Source organism: Eubalaena glacialis, chromosome 4, assembly GCF_028564815.1.
Source record: "Eubalaena glacialis isolate mEubGla1 chromosome 4, mEubGla1.1.hap2.+ XY, whole genome shotgun sequence".
In the NCBI taxonomy this organism is placed as follows: domain Eukaryota; kingdom Metazoa; phylum Chordata; class Mammalia; order Artiodactyla; family Balaenidae; genus Eubalaena; species Eubalaena glacialis.
The window spans coordinates 178,746,514-178,764,698 of record NC_083719.1 but is presented as its reverse complement, the minus strand read 5'-3'; the positions used below and the strand labels follow the sequence as shown (position 1 = coordinate 178,764,698).

Below are 18,185 nucleotides of genomic sequence, written 5' to 3'. Positions count from 1 at the left end.
AAAATATAACACTTCTGAATAGGATGTATCCAATGGATATATATGGAAGACAACATTCTAATAATAAGAATGTACGTTTGTCTTAGGTGACATGGCATTCACCAAAATATAGATTAAAGCATAACAAAATATCAGTGTGTCCATAATGCAGAAATATGACTAAGATGGTCTCAGAAGACAATGCAAAATAACCCATTTAAAAATAGAAATTAACAAAAACAAAAGACAAGAAGGCTCTTCCACCTGGAAATGTACAAAACTTCCCATTAAATATCCTTGGGTAATATACATTGAAAGAATCTAACTCAAGACACCCAGGAGAGCAGAGATGTGGGCTAAGGGTGAAGATGATAGGATATTACTAGGCACAAGTACAAAGGGAGGCTGAACTACCTGCTAATTAAAAGTCAAACTCATAGAAACAGCAGAATGGTGGTTACCAGGGGGTGGGGGAATTGGGGAGATGTTTTACAAAGGTACAGACTTGCAACTAGAAGATGAAAAGTTCTGGAGATCTAATGCACAGCACAGTAATTATAGTTAATAATACTGTATAACATACTTCAAAATTGCTAAGAAATGAGACCTTAAATGTTTTCACCACAAAAGAAGTAATAATTACGTGACATGATAGAGGTGTTAGCTAAAGCTACAGTGGTAAACATATTACAGTATATAAATGTATCAAATCAACCCATTGTACACCTTAAACCTCCACAATGTTATATACCAATTATATCTTAATTTTTTAAAAAAGGAACTTGTGTTCTTTTTATTTTTTTGATGTGGACCGTTTTTTAAGTCTTTATTGAATTTGCTACAATATTGCTTCTGTTTTACGTTTTGGTTTTTTGACCTCGAGGCATGCGGGATCTCAGCTCCCTGACCAGGGATCGAACCCCCAGCCTCTGCATTGGAAGGCAAAGTCTTAATCACTGGACTGCCAGGGGAGTCCTGGAACTTGTGTTCTGAAACATGCTCAGGCCCTGTCGTGTATGTATACCTTTCCCATATTATAATGAATGCTATTCTTAACGCAGTTTTATGGTTCAGTGCCCAGTGATGATGGGCATTAAAGGTCAACGTTATATAGTCCCTTGTGGTCAGAAATTTAGTCTGTACCAGGACCCAGTAGGAAGCCAAGGTTATTTTTCAAAGGTTGAAATGTTTTCAGGAGAAGAGGGTATGACCAGACTGTCAATTTCAGGGATCTACTCTGTGATTCTACTATTTGGAATTTCCATCAGTTCCACACAGCATATTCCAATCAGATCTGTGTAATAAGACCTAAATAGAAAGGCAGTTTCATCAAGGACATGATGCAGAACTTTTCCTGTTCTGGTTCCTATGCAAAACTGGCACTCTTATGTGTGACCAGTAGATGAGTCTGAGTGGCAAGCTCAAATATGTATATGGTCTCCATAATCTAAACATTCCCACTGACCTTGCTACCTACCTGATGGAGGACAGTACAAGGTGCACCAATTTATCTCCCATACTGCAGGTCATATTTCATCCTGTTCTCAGACAACTGAAACCGTAGAAAATCCACAAACATACATGGCCATGTATGTTCATGGCATTTATACCCTGATATCTGATATGCATGTCTGTACTATATTTTGATAAAGGTAAGGACTTACGACCTAGCCCTAAGACAAGACAGTAAAAATACACTATTGTGATTGCCAAGAAGGGGAAAATTGATTCTGATGGACTCTACTGGCAGAAATGGGCAAAAAGCAGAAGCTGCATACCAGATGCCACAAAGCTTGTTCCTATGCTCCAGTAATGATACCATAGTTAGAAAACAGCTGTGATTAACACCCCAAACTATTTATGTATGTAATATTGTAAACTCACTCTCCATAGTTTTGTATTGTAACAAACATGTGAATTAAAAAAGAAGGTGGTAAAAAAAAAATGCTCCTGTATCTTTCAGGTCTTTGATGACAGAATTTATCTATGTAATTCTTCCATGGGTAAGGTGTCACTTCTGAGTCATTATCTTGGTTGGGGAACAGATCAAGAAGCATCCATTTGGCCTTTCCTACCAGAATATGCCTCAACAAAAGTGTTAGAAACCAATATAGGTTAATAAGTACATCTATTCCAACTATATATCTTGGGCCTGAGAAGTTCACTTTGGAAGACAGTCTGATAGTTTATTGCAAAACTACACCTAAGTCTTACCATATATATGATCCAGCAATTGTGCCTCTACATAGTTACCCAAATGACTTGAAAACCTATGGCCACACAAAAACATGCACACACACATGTATAGAAGCTTTATTCATATATACCAAAAACTAGAAGCAATCTAGAGGCCCAATAGACGAATGGATAAACAAATCGTGGTATATCCAAACAATGGAATATTTATTCAGTGACTAAAAAGAAATGAACTATCAGGAAAATATATGGGAACCTTAAATACATTTTGCTAAGTGAAAAAAACCTCCTACCCCCAAAGGCTACAATCTGTATGATTACAACTATATGATATTCTGGAAAGGGCAAAACTGTGGAGACAATAAAATATCACCAATGCCAAGGATCTGAAAAATGGGAGTGTGTGGTGAGGTAAGTAAATAGGGATGAATAGGGGAAGTACAGGAGATTTTTTGGACAGTGAACTGTATCTGGAAAATATGGTAACGGTGCATGTATGACATCATGCATTTGTCAAAAGTCATAGAAGTGTACAAAACAAAGAATGAACTGTAATGTTATCTACAGACTTTAGTTAATGTTCCAATATTGGTTCATCCATTTTTACAAATGCACACTAATGTAAAATGTTAAAAATAGAGAAAACTGGGCTTCCCTGGTGGCGCAGTGGTTGAGAGTCTGCCTGCCAATGCAGGGGACACGGGTTCGAGCCCTGGTCTGGGAGGATCCCACATGCCGTGGAGCAGCTAGGCCCATGAGCCACAATTACTGAGCCTGCGCGTCTGGAGCCTGTGCTCCGCAACAAGAGAGGCCGCGATAATGAGAGGCCCGCGCACCGCGATGAAGAGTGGCCCCCGCTTGCCGCAACTAGAGAAAGCCTTCACACAGAAACGAAGACCCAACACAGCCATAAATAAATAAATAAATAAATAAATAAATAAATAATCCTGGTCAAAAAAAGGTGATGGTTTAAAAAAAAAAAAAAAGAAAACTGTAAGCAAGGGGGAAGGAGTATGTTTCCTTTTCTTATTAGCTAGGATTTCTAGTATGAATAAGAGTGGTGAGAGAGGACATCCTTATCTTGTTCCCAATTTTGGGGGTGGGGGGAGGAAGGGTTTAGTTTCTCACTATTAAGTATGATATTAGCTGAAAGGTTTCTTACGTGTTCATTGTGAAGTTGAGGAATTTCCATTCTATTCCTAGAAGGCTGATAGTTTTTTTTTATAATTTTTATTTATTTATTTATTTATTTATTTATTTATTTATTTATTTATTTATTTATTTATTTATTTATTTATTTATGGCTATGTTGGGTCTTCGTTTCTGTGCATGGGCTTTCTCTAGTTGCGGCGAGTGGGGGCCACTCTTCATCGCGGTGCACGGGCCTCTCACTGTCGCGGCCTCTCTTGTTGTGGAGCACAAGCTCCAGACGCGCAGGCTCAGTAGTTGTGGCTCACGGGCCTAGTTGCTCCACGGCATGTGGGATCCTCCCAGACCAGGGCTCGAACCCGTGTCCCCTGCATTGGCAGGCAGATTCTCAACCACTGCGCCACCAGGGAAGCCCTAGTTTTGTTTTTAAATCAGGAATGGGTGTTGGATTTTGTCAAATGCTTGTTCTTCATCTATTGATATGATTCTATGACTTCTCTTTTAGCCTGTTGATGTGACGGATTACTTTAATTGATTTTTGAATGTTGATCTACCCTTGCATACCTGGAATAAACTCCAGTTGGTCATGGTCTATAGTTGGTCATGGTCTATAGTTCTATTTATACATTGTTAGATTCAATTTGCTATTATTGTTGAGAATTTTGCATCTATGTTCAGAGAGATAATAATCTGAATTTCTCCTCTTTTATGTCTTTTTCTGGTTTTGGTATTAAGGTAATGGTGGCCTTACAGAATGACTTAGGGAGTATTCCCTCTGTTTCTGTTTTGTGGAAAAGAATGAAGAGAATTGATATAATTCTTCCTTAAATGTTTGGTAGAATTCACCAGTGAATTCATCTGGGCCTGGTGCTTTCTTATTTTTAGAAGGTCATCAATTATTGATTCAATTACTTTAATAGATATAGGTCTATTCAGATTACCTGTTTCTTTTCAGGGGTTTTAGTAGATTGTGTCTTTCAATAAATTGGTTCAGTTGATCTACATTATCAAATTTGTGGGCATGGAATTGTTCATAATACTCCTTTGTTATCCCTTACTGCCAATGAAATCATTTGTGATGGCCTCACTTTCATTTATGATATTAATAATTTGTGTCTTCTCTTTTTTTCTTGGCTAGCCTGGTTAGAAGTTTATCAATTTCATTGATCTTTCCAAAGAATCAGCTTTGTTTTTTTTGACCTTTCCAAAGAATCAGCTTTGGTTTTTATTGATTTTCTCTATTAAAAACTCCCTGTTATTTTAATTTCATTGATTTATGTTCTGATCATCTTATTTCTTCTAATTCATCTTACCCTAGTTTCCTAGAGTGGAAGATTACATTATTGATTTTCTTTCTCTTTATAATTGAAGTATAGTTGATTTACAATATTATATTAGTTTTATGTGTACGCATAGTGATTCAGTATTTTTCAAGATTATACTCCATTAAAAGTTATTACAAGATAATAGCTATAATTCCTTGTGCTATACAATGTATCCTTGTTGCATATCAATTTTATATATAGCAGTTTGTACCTCTTGATTCCATACCCCTAACTGCCCCTCCCTGCTTGCCTCTACCTACTGATAACCACTGGTTTGTTTTCTGTATCTGTGAGTCTGTTTTTGTTTTGCATATACATTCATTTTTATTATTTTTTAATTTTAATTTATTTTTAATGAAGTATAGTCGATTTACAAGGTTGTTTTAGTTTCAGGTGTACAGTATAGTGATTCAAGTTTTTTTCAGACTATATTCCATTATAGCTTATTACAAGATATTGGGTATAATTCCCTGTGCTATACAGTAAATTCTTGTTGCTTATCTATTTTTACATATAGTAGTTTTTTATGTTAATCCCGTATTCCTAATTTCTCCCTCCCTTCCTCCCTGCTCCCTTTGGTAACAGTAAGTTTGTTTTCTGTGTCTGTGAGTCTGTTTCTGTTTTGTATATAGATTCATTTGTACTATGTTTTAGATTCCACATATAAGTGATATCATATAGTATTTCTCTTTCTGTGTCTGACTTATTTCACTTAGCATGATATTCTCTCTGTCCATCTATGTTGCTGCAAATGGCAAGATCTCATTCTTTTTCATGGCTGAGTAATATTCCATTGTATATACCTACCACATCTTCTTTATCCATCTGTCTGTTGATGGGCACTTGGGTTGCATCCATATTTTCGCTATTGTAAATAGTGCTACTATGAACATGGGGTGCATATATCTTTTCAAATTAGAGTTTTCATTTTTTCCAGATATGCCCAGGAATGGAATTGCTGGATCACATGGTAGTTCTATTTTTAGTTTTTAAAGGAACCTCCATACTGTTTTCCATAGTGGCTGCACCAACTTATATTCCCACTAATGGTATATGAGGGTATCCTTTTCTCCACATCCTCTTTAGCATTTATTATTTGTAGACTTTTTGATGACAGCCATTCTTTTTTTTTTAATTGAAGTAGAGTTGATTTACAATGTTGTGTTAATTTCTGCTGCACAGCAAAGTGATTCAGTTACACATATGTGTGTGTGTGTGTATACACACACACACACTTTTTTTTTTTTGGCCGCACCACACAGCATGCAGGATCTTAGTTCCCCAACCAGGGACCCTGCAGTGGAAGCATGGAGTCCTAACCACTGGACCACCAGGGAATTCCCTATACATTCTTTTTCATATTTGTTTCCATTATGGTTTATCACAGGATATTGAGTATAGTTCCCCATGCTATATAGTAGGACCTTGTTTGTTTATTCATTCTGTATATAATAGTTTGCAACTGCTAACCCCAAACTCCCACTCCATTCCTCCCCCCCGGCCCCTCCCTTGGCAACTGCAAGTCTGTTCTCAATGTCTGTGAGTCTGTTTCTGTTTTGTGGATAAGTCCATTTGTGTCATATTTTAGATTCCACATATAAGCGATATCACATGGTATTTGTCTTTCTCTTCCTGACTTACCTCACTTAGTATGATAATTTCTAGTTGCACCCATGTTGCTGCAAATGCATTATTTCATTCTTTTTTATGTCTGAGTAGTATTCCATTGTACATTTGTACCACATTTTCTTTATCCATTAATTTGCTGACAGACATTTAGGTTGTTTCCATGTCTTGGCTATTGTGAATAGTGCTGCTATGACCATAGGGGTGAATGTATTTTTTTTTAAGCTTACAAAACAATAGTTATTTAAATAGGCACTGACAGTTTCACATCAGTGTGCTCAATAGTGTCTACGTAGCTTTTTTCTTTAAATCTTCTGGCCTGAAAGTATTTAAAAATCTACTATATTTATGCTATTATTTTATTTATTTATTTTTAAAATATTTATTTATTTGGTTGTGCTGGGTCTTAGTTGCACTTGCGGGCTCCTTAGTTGCAGCACATAGGCTCCTTAGTTGCAGCTTGTGGGCTCCTTAGTTGTGGCATGCGAACTCTTAGTTGCGGCATGCGAACTCTTAGTTGCGGCATGCACGTGGGATCTAGTTCCCTGACCAGGGATCAAACCCGGGCCCCCTACATTGGGAGCACAGAGTCTTATCCAGTGTGCCACCAGGGAGGTCCCCTATGCTATTATTTTATTAAAAGTACATTTTTTTGTAGAAATCCCTCAATCAAACAAATCATGAGCATTTATCTATGTAGTGGCTGCTGCTGAGTCTCGGGGAATTAACTGTCTGTGAGCCTTCCCTTCCTGGAGAAGTACCACACCAAGTGTCAACCAGTAGGTGTAATGCACAAGAACAAAGCCTCAGGAGCAGGCCAGGCCTAGGTCCAGAATGCTAAATGTCACAGTTGTGAGTCTGTTTTATAATTTTATAACAGCCTAACTCCAGATGTTTATTAGAAAAATATCCAATTAAAAATTAATATAGACTACTTCCGTTGCAAAGCTGATTTTCTCTTTCACCCCCTAAACCATAGCGGAGGGTTAAAACTACTTAGGTACATCCTCTTTTCTACATGCATCCTGGGAACACAGACACTCATTATCATCATTATCATTAGATGCATCTGTTACATCAGATAGTAAAGATATGAAATAAACTTAAATGAATGCATATGAAATCTGTAATGTAGTGAAAGATAGAAAAATATTTTTGTTGTGAAGGTGATATTCTGCATTGTCCTTTTGTCTTTTTTTTAAACTCCACTGTGGTGAAGTAACTTTCAATCTTGATTTTAAACCCTTGTTGGGTTTTTATTTAAGAATGTTGTTTATTTATTTTAAATTAATTTTTAATTGAAGTATAGTTGATTTACAATGCTATGTTAATTTCTGCTATACAGCAAAGTACTGCTGTATTCAGTTATACACATATATACATTTTTAAAATATTCTTTTCCATTATGGTTTATTCCAGGATGTTGACTGTAGTTCCCTGTGCTATACAGTAGGACCTTGTTTATCCATTCTATATGTAATAGATTGCATCTACTAACCCCAAACTTCCAGTCCATCCTTCCCCCATTCCCCCTCCCCCTCGGCAACCATAAGTCTGTTCTCTATGTCTGTCTGTTTCTGTTTCGTAGATAGGTACATTTGTGCCATATTTTAGATTCCACATATAAGTGATAACATATGGTATTTGTCTTTCTCTTTCTGACTTACTTCACTAGTATGATAATCTCTAGCTGCATCCATGTTGCTGCAAATGGCATTATTTCATTCTTTTTTTTTTAATGTCAATATATGCTATTTAAATTTATTTATTTTTATATATTTTTATTTTTTGGCTGTGTTGGGTCTTCGTTTCTGCGCAAGGGCTTTCTCTAGTTGCGGCAAGCAGGGGCCACTCTTCATCACGGTGCGCGGGCCTCTCACTATCATGGCCTCTCTTGTTGCAGAGCACAGGCTCCAGACGCGCAGGCTCAGTAGTTGTGGCTCATGGGCCTAGTTGCTCCGCGGCATGTGGGACCCTCCCAGACCAGGGCTCGAACCCGTGTCCCCTGCATCAGCAGGCAGATTCTCAACCACTGTGCCACCAGGGAAGCCCCTCATTCTTTTTTTTAATGGCTGAGTAATATTCCATTGTGTATATATGTACCACATCTTCTTTATCCATTCATCTGTTGATGGACATTTAGGTTGTTTCCATGTCTTGGCTATTGTGAATAGTGCTGCAATGAACATAGGGGTGGATGTATCTTTTTGAATTAGAGTTTTGTCTGGATATATGCCCAGGATTGCTGGATCATATGATAATTTTTTTTTTTTAAGATTTTTTTTGATGTGGACCATTTTTAAAGTCTTTACTGAATTTGTTACAATATTGCTTTTGCTTTATGTTTTGGTTTTTTGGCCACAAGGCATGTGGGATCTTAGCTCCCTGACCAGGGAACGAACCCACACCCCCTGCATTGGAAGGTGAAGTCTTAATCACTGTACCTCCAGGGAAGTCCCAAATTGTAAGTAACCCCCGAGGTAATTCTATTTTTAGTTTTCTGAGGAACCGCCATACTGTTTTCCACAGTGGCTGCAGATTGGCGTACATTTAATCAGTGGAAATCCACTGGTGCTCAAAACCTCATTACCGGACTTCCCTGGTTGTGCAGTGGTTAAGAATCTGCCTGCCAGTGCAGGGTACATGGGTTTGAGCCCTGGTCTGGGAAGATCCCACATGCCATGGAGCAACTAAGGCTGTGTGCCACAACTACTGAGCCTGCGCTCTAGAGCCCACAAGCCACAACTACTGAGCCCACGTGCCACAACTACTGAAGCCCGCATACCTAGAGCCTGTGCTCCGCAACAAGAGAGGCCATGCAATAAGAAGCGCATACACCGCAACGAAGAGTAGCCCCCGCTCGCCACAACTAGAGACAGCCCGTGTGCAGCAACGAAGACCCAACGCAGCCAAAAATAAATAAATAAAATTAACAAACAAACACACACAAAAAAACCTCATTACCATTTGAAGTGACTATTCACAAATGCCGCTTTTTTTTTTTTTTCTTTCAGCCGCACAGCGCGGCTTGTGGGATCTTAGATCACTGACCAGGGATCAAACCCAGGCCCCAGCAGTGAAAGCACTGAGTCCTAATCACTGGACCGCCAGGGAATTCCTACAAATGCCACATTTTTAAATCATTGAAGCCTTTTCCCTCTTTCCAGCAGGAACTGTGTTTCATGATAACCAGATCGTGCCTGCTGATCAGAAGAAAGCTCTATTTCCAATAGAATGGCAATTAATAAATGTAGGTGAAAGAATAGACTGAGGTAATCATTTTGTAACCCTTAATGATCTAATTTATTCAGTCAAGAATCATGACTGAGATTTAAAAAAATTTTTAAGCCATCTTAACCATTTTTAAGCGTACAGTTCAATGGCATTAAGTAATTTCACATTGTGGAACTATCAGTAGCTTCCATCTCCAGAACTCTCTTCATCTTGTGAAACTGAAACTCTGTCCCTATTAAACACCAACTCCTAGGGTGGTGGAGGAGGGATGGATTGGGAGTTTGGTATTAACAGATGCAAACTACTGTGTAGAGAATGGATAAACAACAAGGTCCTACTATATAGCACAGGGAACTATATTCAATATCCTGTGATAAACCATAAGGGAAAAGAATATGAAAAAGAATGTATATATATGTATAACTGAATCACTTTGTACAGCAGAAATTAATACATCATTGTAAATCAACTATACTTCAATAAAATAAATTTTTAAAAAAATATGTGCTATGTATATACAATGGAATATTACTCAGCCATAAAAAAGAGTGAAATGATGCCATTTCCAGCAACATGGATGGACCTAGAGATTATCATACTAAGCAAAGTCAGTCAGACTGAGAAAGACAAATACCATATGATATCACTTACATGTGGAATCTAAAACATGACACAAATGAACTTACCTAAGAAACAGAAACAGACTCACAGACATAGAGAACAGACTTGTGGTCTCCAAGGAGGAGAGGGGGTGGGGGAGGGAAGGACTGGGAGTTTGGGATTAGCAGATGCAAGCTGTGATATATAGGATGGGTAAACAACAAGGTCCTACTGTATAGAACAGGGAACTGTATTCAACATCCTGTGATAAACCATAATGGAAAAGACGATGAAAAGGAATATGTATATGTATAACTGAATCACTTTGCAGTACAGTGGAAATTAACACAACATTGCAAATCAACTATACTTCAATTAAGAACAAAAACCAAAAAGACCCCCACTAACTCCTCATCCCTCCCCAACCTCAGCCCCTGGCACCCACCATTCTGCTTTCTGTCTCTCTGGATTTGACTCCTTTAGAGACCTCATATGAGTGGAATCACACAGTATTTGCTCTTTGTGACTGACTTATTTCACTGAGCATGATGTCCTCAAGGTGCATCCACATTGTAGCAAGTGTCAGAAGTTCCTCCTCTCTCTTTTTTTAAATACTTCTCTTTAGCCTTTTTTTTTTTTTTTGCTACACCGCACAGCTTGTGGGATCTTAGTTTCCCGACCAGGGATTGAACCTGGGCCCTTAGTGGTGAGAGCACAGAGTCCTAACCACTAGACCACCAGGGAATTCTCAGAAGTTCCTTCCTTTTTTTTTTTTTTAAATAGTTTATAAAATTATTTTAAAAATAAATTTATTTATTTTTGGCTGTGTTGGGTCTTCTTTGCTGTGCACGGGCTTTCTCTAGTTGTTGCGAGCAGGGGTTACTCTTCGTTGAGGTGAGTGGGCTTCTCACTGCGGTGGCTTCTCTTGTTGCGGAGCACAGGCTCTAGGCGCGTGGGCTTCAGTAGTTGTGGCATGCGGGCTCAGTAGTTGTGGCTTGCGGGCTCTAGAGTGCAGGCTCAGCAGTTGTGGTGCACGGGCTTAGTTGCTCTGCGGCATGTGGGATCTTCCCGGACCAGAGCTCGAACCTGTGTCCCCTGCATTGGCAGCCGGATTCTTAACCACTGCACCACCAGGGAAGTCCCTCATTTTTAAGACTGAATAATATTCCATTGTATGAATGGACCACATTTTGTTCATTCATCCGTTGATGGACACTGTGGTTGCTTCCACCTTTTGGCTAGTGTGAATCATGCTGCTATGAATGTGGATGTACAAATATCTGTTTGAGACCCCCCCCCTTTTCTTTAATCTTTTGGCCATGCCGCATGGCATGTGGGATCTTAGTTCCCCGACCAGGGATCGAACCCATGCCCCCTGCAATGGAAGCGTGGAGTCTTAACCACTGGACTGCCAGGGAAGTCCCGAGACCACACTTTCAATTCCCAGTAGAATTGCTGGGTCATATTTCTATTCTACAGTAATTCTATTTCTAATTTTTTGTGGACCTGTCATACTGTTTTCCACAACAGCAGGGTTTTTTTTGGTCTTTATTTAATGAAATAAATATTCAAGGCACAGCTGAAACCCATTTGTGTGCCTCTCGGATCCCCGTCTGCTGCTTCCCCAGACACAACCACTATGAAAGTGTTGGTCTGTCTCCTTCCTGTCCAGGTTTTTCCACAGTTATCTCATGTCCCTAAACTCAGTTATTCTGTGTCTTTAAAAACATTAGGTTAATCTATTCTACCACACATATCTATCTGCAACCTGCTTTTCTCCCTCAAGCATGTTTGCAGTTTTTAAAAAGCAAGCTATAGCAAAAAAGACATTGAACCCCATGACAGTCAAAATGAATGGTCAGCACTTGTTTCCTCTTTTTGTGTCATGAGGAAGCCTTTCTAACACCCCGTCATCATCACGGTGACCATAATCACGCACATGTGTAATGTGCCTATCAGCTTTGTCCACACTGACATGCAATCGTTTGCAACTACTAATCAAAAACTTACACAGACATCGTCACACAACCACTGATCTACCGCTGACTATTGCAGTCCTGGTTCTGGGGCTGGGCATGCACGTAGCAATAAGACAGACCAATGCCACCCCTGCCTGTCTCAAGAACAAGGCAGGCAGGCAAACTCCACAATGAACAAGGGGATTTGAAAGAGTGAGAACTGCTACAATCAAAATAAAGCAGAGAATTGGAATGGAGTGACTCTGACCTTTGCTTTTTCTCTCCAGATTTTATTATTAAAATGCACAGATCTTATATGTACAGCTGGATTTTTTATAAGGGTCTGACTCTTTTTTTTAAGTGTAGCTGGATATTTTACATGTGTATTTGTCTGTCATCAACCGCCCAGATCAAGATGGAGAAAATTCCCATCACCTGCCTGGCACCCCTCGCAAGTGGGTCCCATCCCCATTAAGAGATGGTCACAGTTCTGATTTCTGTTACAATGCATTAGTTTCACCTGTTTGAGAATTTCACACCAATGGAATCATATGGTATCTATTGTTTTGTGTCTGTGACATGCATCCATGTCACCGTGCATCAATGTCATTTGCTCCTCTTTATTGCTACGTGGTACTCCATTGTAGAGATGGAAAACAGTTTTTTGTCCATCCATTTGTTGATGGACTTTTGAGTTGTGTTATGACCTGAACTGTGTCACCCCAAAATTCATATGTTGAAGCCCTAACCCCCAGTACCTCCGAATGTGAGTGTATTTGGAGATAGAGTCTTTAAAGAAGTGATTGAATTAAAATGAGGTCATTAGGATTTGCAGCAGCATGGATGGACCTAGAGATTATCATACTAAGTGAAGAAAGAGAAAGACAAATACCATAAGATATCACTTACATGTGGAATCTAAACTGTGATACAAATGAACTTATGAAACAAAAACAGATTCACAGATATAGAAAACAAACTTACGGTTACCAAAGGGGAAAGGGGGTAGGGGGAGGGATAAATTAGGAGTTTGGGATTAGCAGATACAAAATACTATATATAAAATAGATAAACAACAGGGTCCTATTGTATAGCACAGGGAACTATATTCAATATCCTATAATAAACCATATTATAGGATATAATAAACCCTCCCTCCCTCCCTCTCCCTCTCTCCCTCCCTCCCTGTCTCTCCCTGTCTCTCCCTTTCTCTCCCTGTCTCTCCCTGTCTCTCCCTTTCTCTCCCTGTCTCTCCCTCTCCCTCCGTCTCTCCCTATTTGTAGGATTTATATTCTTTACTTTTCAGGCGTGTTTTATGGCCCAGAATGTGGTCTATCTGGTAAATGTTCCATGTTATCTTGAGAAGAATGGCTAGTCTGCTGTTGTTGGATGACGTATTGTATAAATATCAAATAAAACCAGTTGATTGATGGTACTGTTCTCTTCAAAAATATGTTTACTGACTTTCTGCCTGCAGGATTTGTCAGTTACTGACAGTGACATTGAAATGTTCAGATAGAATTGTAGATTTGTCTACCTCATATTCCAGTTTTGTACATTTTTGCATCACTTATTCTATCAATATGTTTCAGCATATGTATAATAAAGGCTTCTTATGTCTTCCTGGAGAGTTGGCACTTTTTATCTGTATGTAATGCCCCTCCTTCTCCCTGATAATTTTCCTTGTTCTGAAATCAGCTTTGTGTGAAATTAATAGTTATTTTAAATTAATAGCCTGGTCATTCAAAAATCTCTCCTGTACCTGAGTATTGTTTTGATGATTGCTTTCTCTCTTCACAATGTGTTTTCTCTTACCTTTTAGTATGCCTTCTAATTTTTGGTTGAAAACCAGATGTATCAGGTAATTTGAGGTAAATAGGTCTTTAGTGTGAGGTTTTATGTGTTCTTGAACAGGAGGTTAGAGTATGTTTAATGCTTGACATAGCTGTAAGTATAAGGAGCTTCAATATCCTCTAGTGCCCTTGAATTTTTCTTCCTGGTGTTTGAGTAGTCCCAGAAGCTCATTCTTGAGTAGAGTCTATGTCTTGCAGCTCTGTGTTTTAATCCACTGTTACTATATTGGGACCCTGGTGATATATGGTGGTAAGGTATTTGGGATGGAATATGTTCTATTATATTATGATTAAGCCTGCAAAGTTTTGGTGGAACAGACTGTGCATAGGACTGTTTCTATGGACTGGACTATGAACATCAGAGAAAGTTCTCAGCCTTTCTTTTTTTCTTTTAATCAGAGAGGAAAGCTGAAAAGGGCTGGAGTTGCATAATTGCTCTTTCTCTAATCAGATAAAGCTTTGGCAAGCTAGTTTCCTTTGAGAAATAGCCTAAGACACAAAGAACAGAATACATTGTGTATATATCAAAATATTTCCCTGTTTGCTGCATGAAGCATGAGGCAATTTTTTTTTTTTAAATCTTTATGGTAAGAACATGGTTTGGCTCCTGCAGGAAGAATTCGTGAATTGTGGGTGGCCGTCTAAGACTGGGTTCTGCAGACCTTTTAATTCTCAAGCTAGTTTACACTGTGTCTCCAGCAATTCATGTGTTCCTACAGTTTACTGGCTCGAGTGGCTTCTGCTCCTGGTTTATTCCACAAAGGCAATTTTTAGGAGAGTAGGGCAAGTGTAAGTGGGTGCAGGTGGCTGCAGCAAAGAGGAGAGTGGGTTGGGCCTTTAATGTATCAAGGAGTTGAGTTTGGGTATTCAAGGTTTGACCCTCCTATCCAGTGGCACAAAGAGAAAAGAGGCATGTGTCTACCTTTGTAACTTGATTGCCTATTGCAGACCAGGCGGGGTGAGTGGGTATCTAAAACCAATTAACAGTCACACATCAAAAATGGAATCAGTGTCTATTAAAAGTTCACTCCTGATGCTTGTTGACTGAATTATGCCACATCTCACAAGAATTTGAATAGCCATGTGAAAAGCACAAGCAACATGTTATAATTAAGATGAGGAAGTCTTGAAAAAAGCATTCCAATTCCAGTCATCCTAAGGTGTTGGAGAAATCCAGGAAAATATGTCAGTGGGGTTCCAGAACTCAATTCAATTACCTTAGTAATGTTATTCGTTATTTTCATTTGTTTTCTCGTGTGTTGAGTTATTGGTGGCCCCTTGCCATGTTGTTTACCCACAGGCAGCAAGCAATCCTTTAAGGGAACAGAACTTTCCCTGGGTGGCCAATAAATAGTCTAAAGCCAACTAGTCAGCCACCATGGCTGCCAGGGAGTTCCCCTTCATGGAAAGTCTCTAAAATGTTAGTTGCCTGCTGCATGTGTTTAGAATGTTTCAGACATTTCTTGACTGGGATCAGTGATGTGAGTTTGTTGAATGGCATCGTGTGTACCCTGGGCAATGCCAGTGACTCTCAGGACAGTGAGTGAAATTGGTAGGAAAACAGCACCTTTGTGTTGGGAAGGGCCATAGCGTGTTATGAAGGAGGATGCCCCAAATAAAATATTGACATCCAGGGTACAGAGTATAGGTGGTGTTAGGAGGAAGGTCCGGTGGTGGGATATGAGTGTTTGCTACTGGAAACTCTTACAGTAAACAAAAGGATTGTTGAGAATGACCATTTGACAGAAATGTCTCATGCAGAAAGGCCTCTGTTTATAAGGTGTCACTAAGCCTGAGGATCAGAACAAAGTAATGGGCTCATATACCAAGGTGGAGGGTAGGGGGTGGGAGGGTCTAACTAATGCCTCAAACAGCAGGAAGACCCACTTAGAAGTTAACACGGTTTGTCTAAGGAAGCCATTCTAGCTTCTATGAGGGCTGTATCCTGGGGTCATAAGAAGTAAAAGTGCTGCTGAATGCCTTTTTCTAGAGCCCAGTGTCTTGAGGTTTTTTCTTGTTTGTTTGTTTTTGAGAAATGAGTAGGTCACATCAGTGTCTTGGTGAGTCCTTCTGTTTTGGCTTCATCAGTGGCGTGTCTAATAGGATAAGTGAGAAATATAAGTATATACCATGGTCAGAGCATAGCAAGTAGTCCTGCTGATTGGATGAAGGGTCCTATTAAGTCTATTTTCCATCAGCTGTAGGGACCCCTTCCTCAGCCTGGAAATTATGTCCATTGATTATACTACTAGGGGAATTTTTTCCCTTATCAGGTAAACTTGGCAGTTAGTAAGTTAGCCATGGCAGAGGAGGGGAGTCCCTTGCATTCTGCCTAGAGCTTTAGGGTGGAGGTCTCTCAACGGTGTCACACATCATGGGCCCACAGGGCCAAGATTAATACCATCAGGTCTGAGAGGTTTCATATGTGCAGAGTTAGGCGTGACCTTGATTGGGTAACTGTGAAGCAAGACATTCCCAGAGTTCTTTATTCCAGAGCGGTGATAAGGAGTTAGATAAGTTCTTGTCACTATTGGTGGGACTGGATAGCAAGATCATTGGCAACGGTCAAAGGATCTGTGAAAATGTGCAGATGAGTTTGACCATTGGCCAGGGCATCCTGTAGTGCTAGCGTGCTTGCTGGAATTTGAGTGGATGCTTGGGTGCAGTTTTTATCAGGGATATCTTGTTTGATCGGGGGCAGAACCTGCCATTTTCTTCAGTGGACTCCATCAAGTGTGGTGGTAGCACATGGTCTATAAAGTATATGAACCCTCATGGTCCTTCATGTGATCCTAAGCGACTCTCCAAATGGCCAATGAGTCTAGAAAAGGGGTGACCTCCTCCAGAACAACTGCATTACTCAGAAGGGAACACACTTCCTCCTGTAGTTGAGATGTGCCAGAGGTCCCATTTTTGGCTTTATCCTGTAGGTACCATTGTCTTTTCAATGAGGAAGCCTCTGTGGTGAAAAAAGCCTGAGGGATCCTGGCTTCACGACCCAAGACAAAATGGAAAGCTGGCTACACTGAATCATCAGCTCAGGGCCTCTGAGATCCTCCATTTCCAGACTGTGTCCATTACCAACAGTGGCTGTTCTGTGTTTAGCACTAGGCTGAGAATAGTTTCTTACACCAGAATGTCCTGGTTTATGGCCATCTTGGGTGGTTTAGAGACTTGAGAGGCATGAGGGGTGGCTGCTAGGGCCTTTGTGGTGTAGGAGTGTGGGGAAGGCAATGCTAACGTAGTGCTTGTTATTTGGTCAGAGTCTAGATCCTTTTGTTTTCCTGTCCAAAATCTGCAGATGTTTAAGTATTTTGTAAGTAAGCAAGTAGAGATGATAATTATGGGACACCTGGGATTGTTGCAGCTGAGAGGTATGTACCCATGACATGGGTTTGACCACTGTTTCTTCCACCATCTCAGCTCACAGCCCCCTGGTGTTGCCACAGAGAAATTTTCCAGAGTGGGGCAGGTGTGGATTTCTAAAGATGTTTGCCAGTAGGAGGTACAGAGTAGGCTTGAGCTGGGAAATGTAGAGCTGGAAATGGCCTTAAGATGACCCTGGAAAAGATATGATGCTGATGATCATGAATTAGGATGTTCCCAGGCAGATTCCACTTGGGGAGACTATGGGATACACCTTTATGTTTCAGAACCATAGTACTTCCAAAGATCTGACCATGGAACCTAACTTAAACTCAAAAGATCTGGTAGCCCTCTTACTCCACTCCTGTTATGAGATGAGGGCCAGTGCAGCCCTAGAGGGTGTTTTCTAAATTAAGATGAGATTTCAAGAGAGGCCTGTTGAGGACCGAGTCCTTTCTCCTGGTCCTTCAATTCTTTGTAAGTAGTACCAAAAGGTGGTGGAAATAACTGTTGCACATGTAAAAATCAAGATTCAGCAAAGATGAACATTTTCCTAGCATGTGAAAGCATTGTTTTTTGTTAATTATTTTAAATATGTATATATACCATATTTTAAGTGTAGTTGTGAGTTGTCACAAATGTACAGTAATGCTACCACCAAAAGATGGGTTATACTCCATCACCCCAAAAGAACATTTTTGTGATGCCCCTACCAAACCCCTTCACCACTGACTGATGTTTTAGGTCCCTATGTATGCCTTTCCAGAATGTAACATAAATAGAACATATTGCCACTTGAGTCATCTGTGAAATTTGATGCCATATTTTCTTTCATAGTCAGTAATTTCTTGCAGTGTTATTCTTTTTTAAAAATTTTATTTATTTGGCTGTGTCAGGTC

At 39.6% G+C, this 18,185-nt stretch overlaps 1 protein-coding gene across 1 annotated transcript in view; it reads right to left on the bottom strand.

The window, feature by feature from the left end:
* The window catches only part of LOC133089549 (zinc finger protein 709-like), a 121,019-nt gene that overhangs the window by 55,310 nt on the left and 47,524 nt on the right, over positions 1–18,185 (bottom strand). The window lies entirely within an intron of this gene.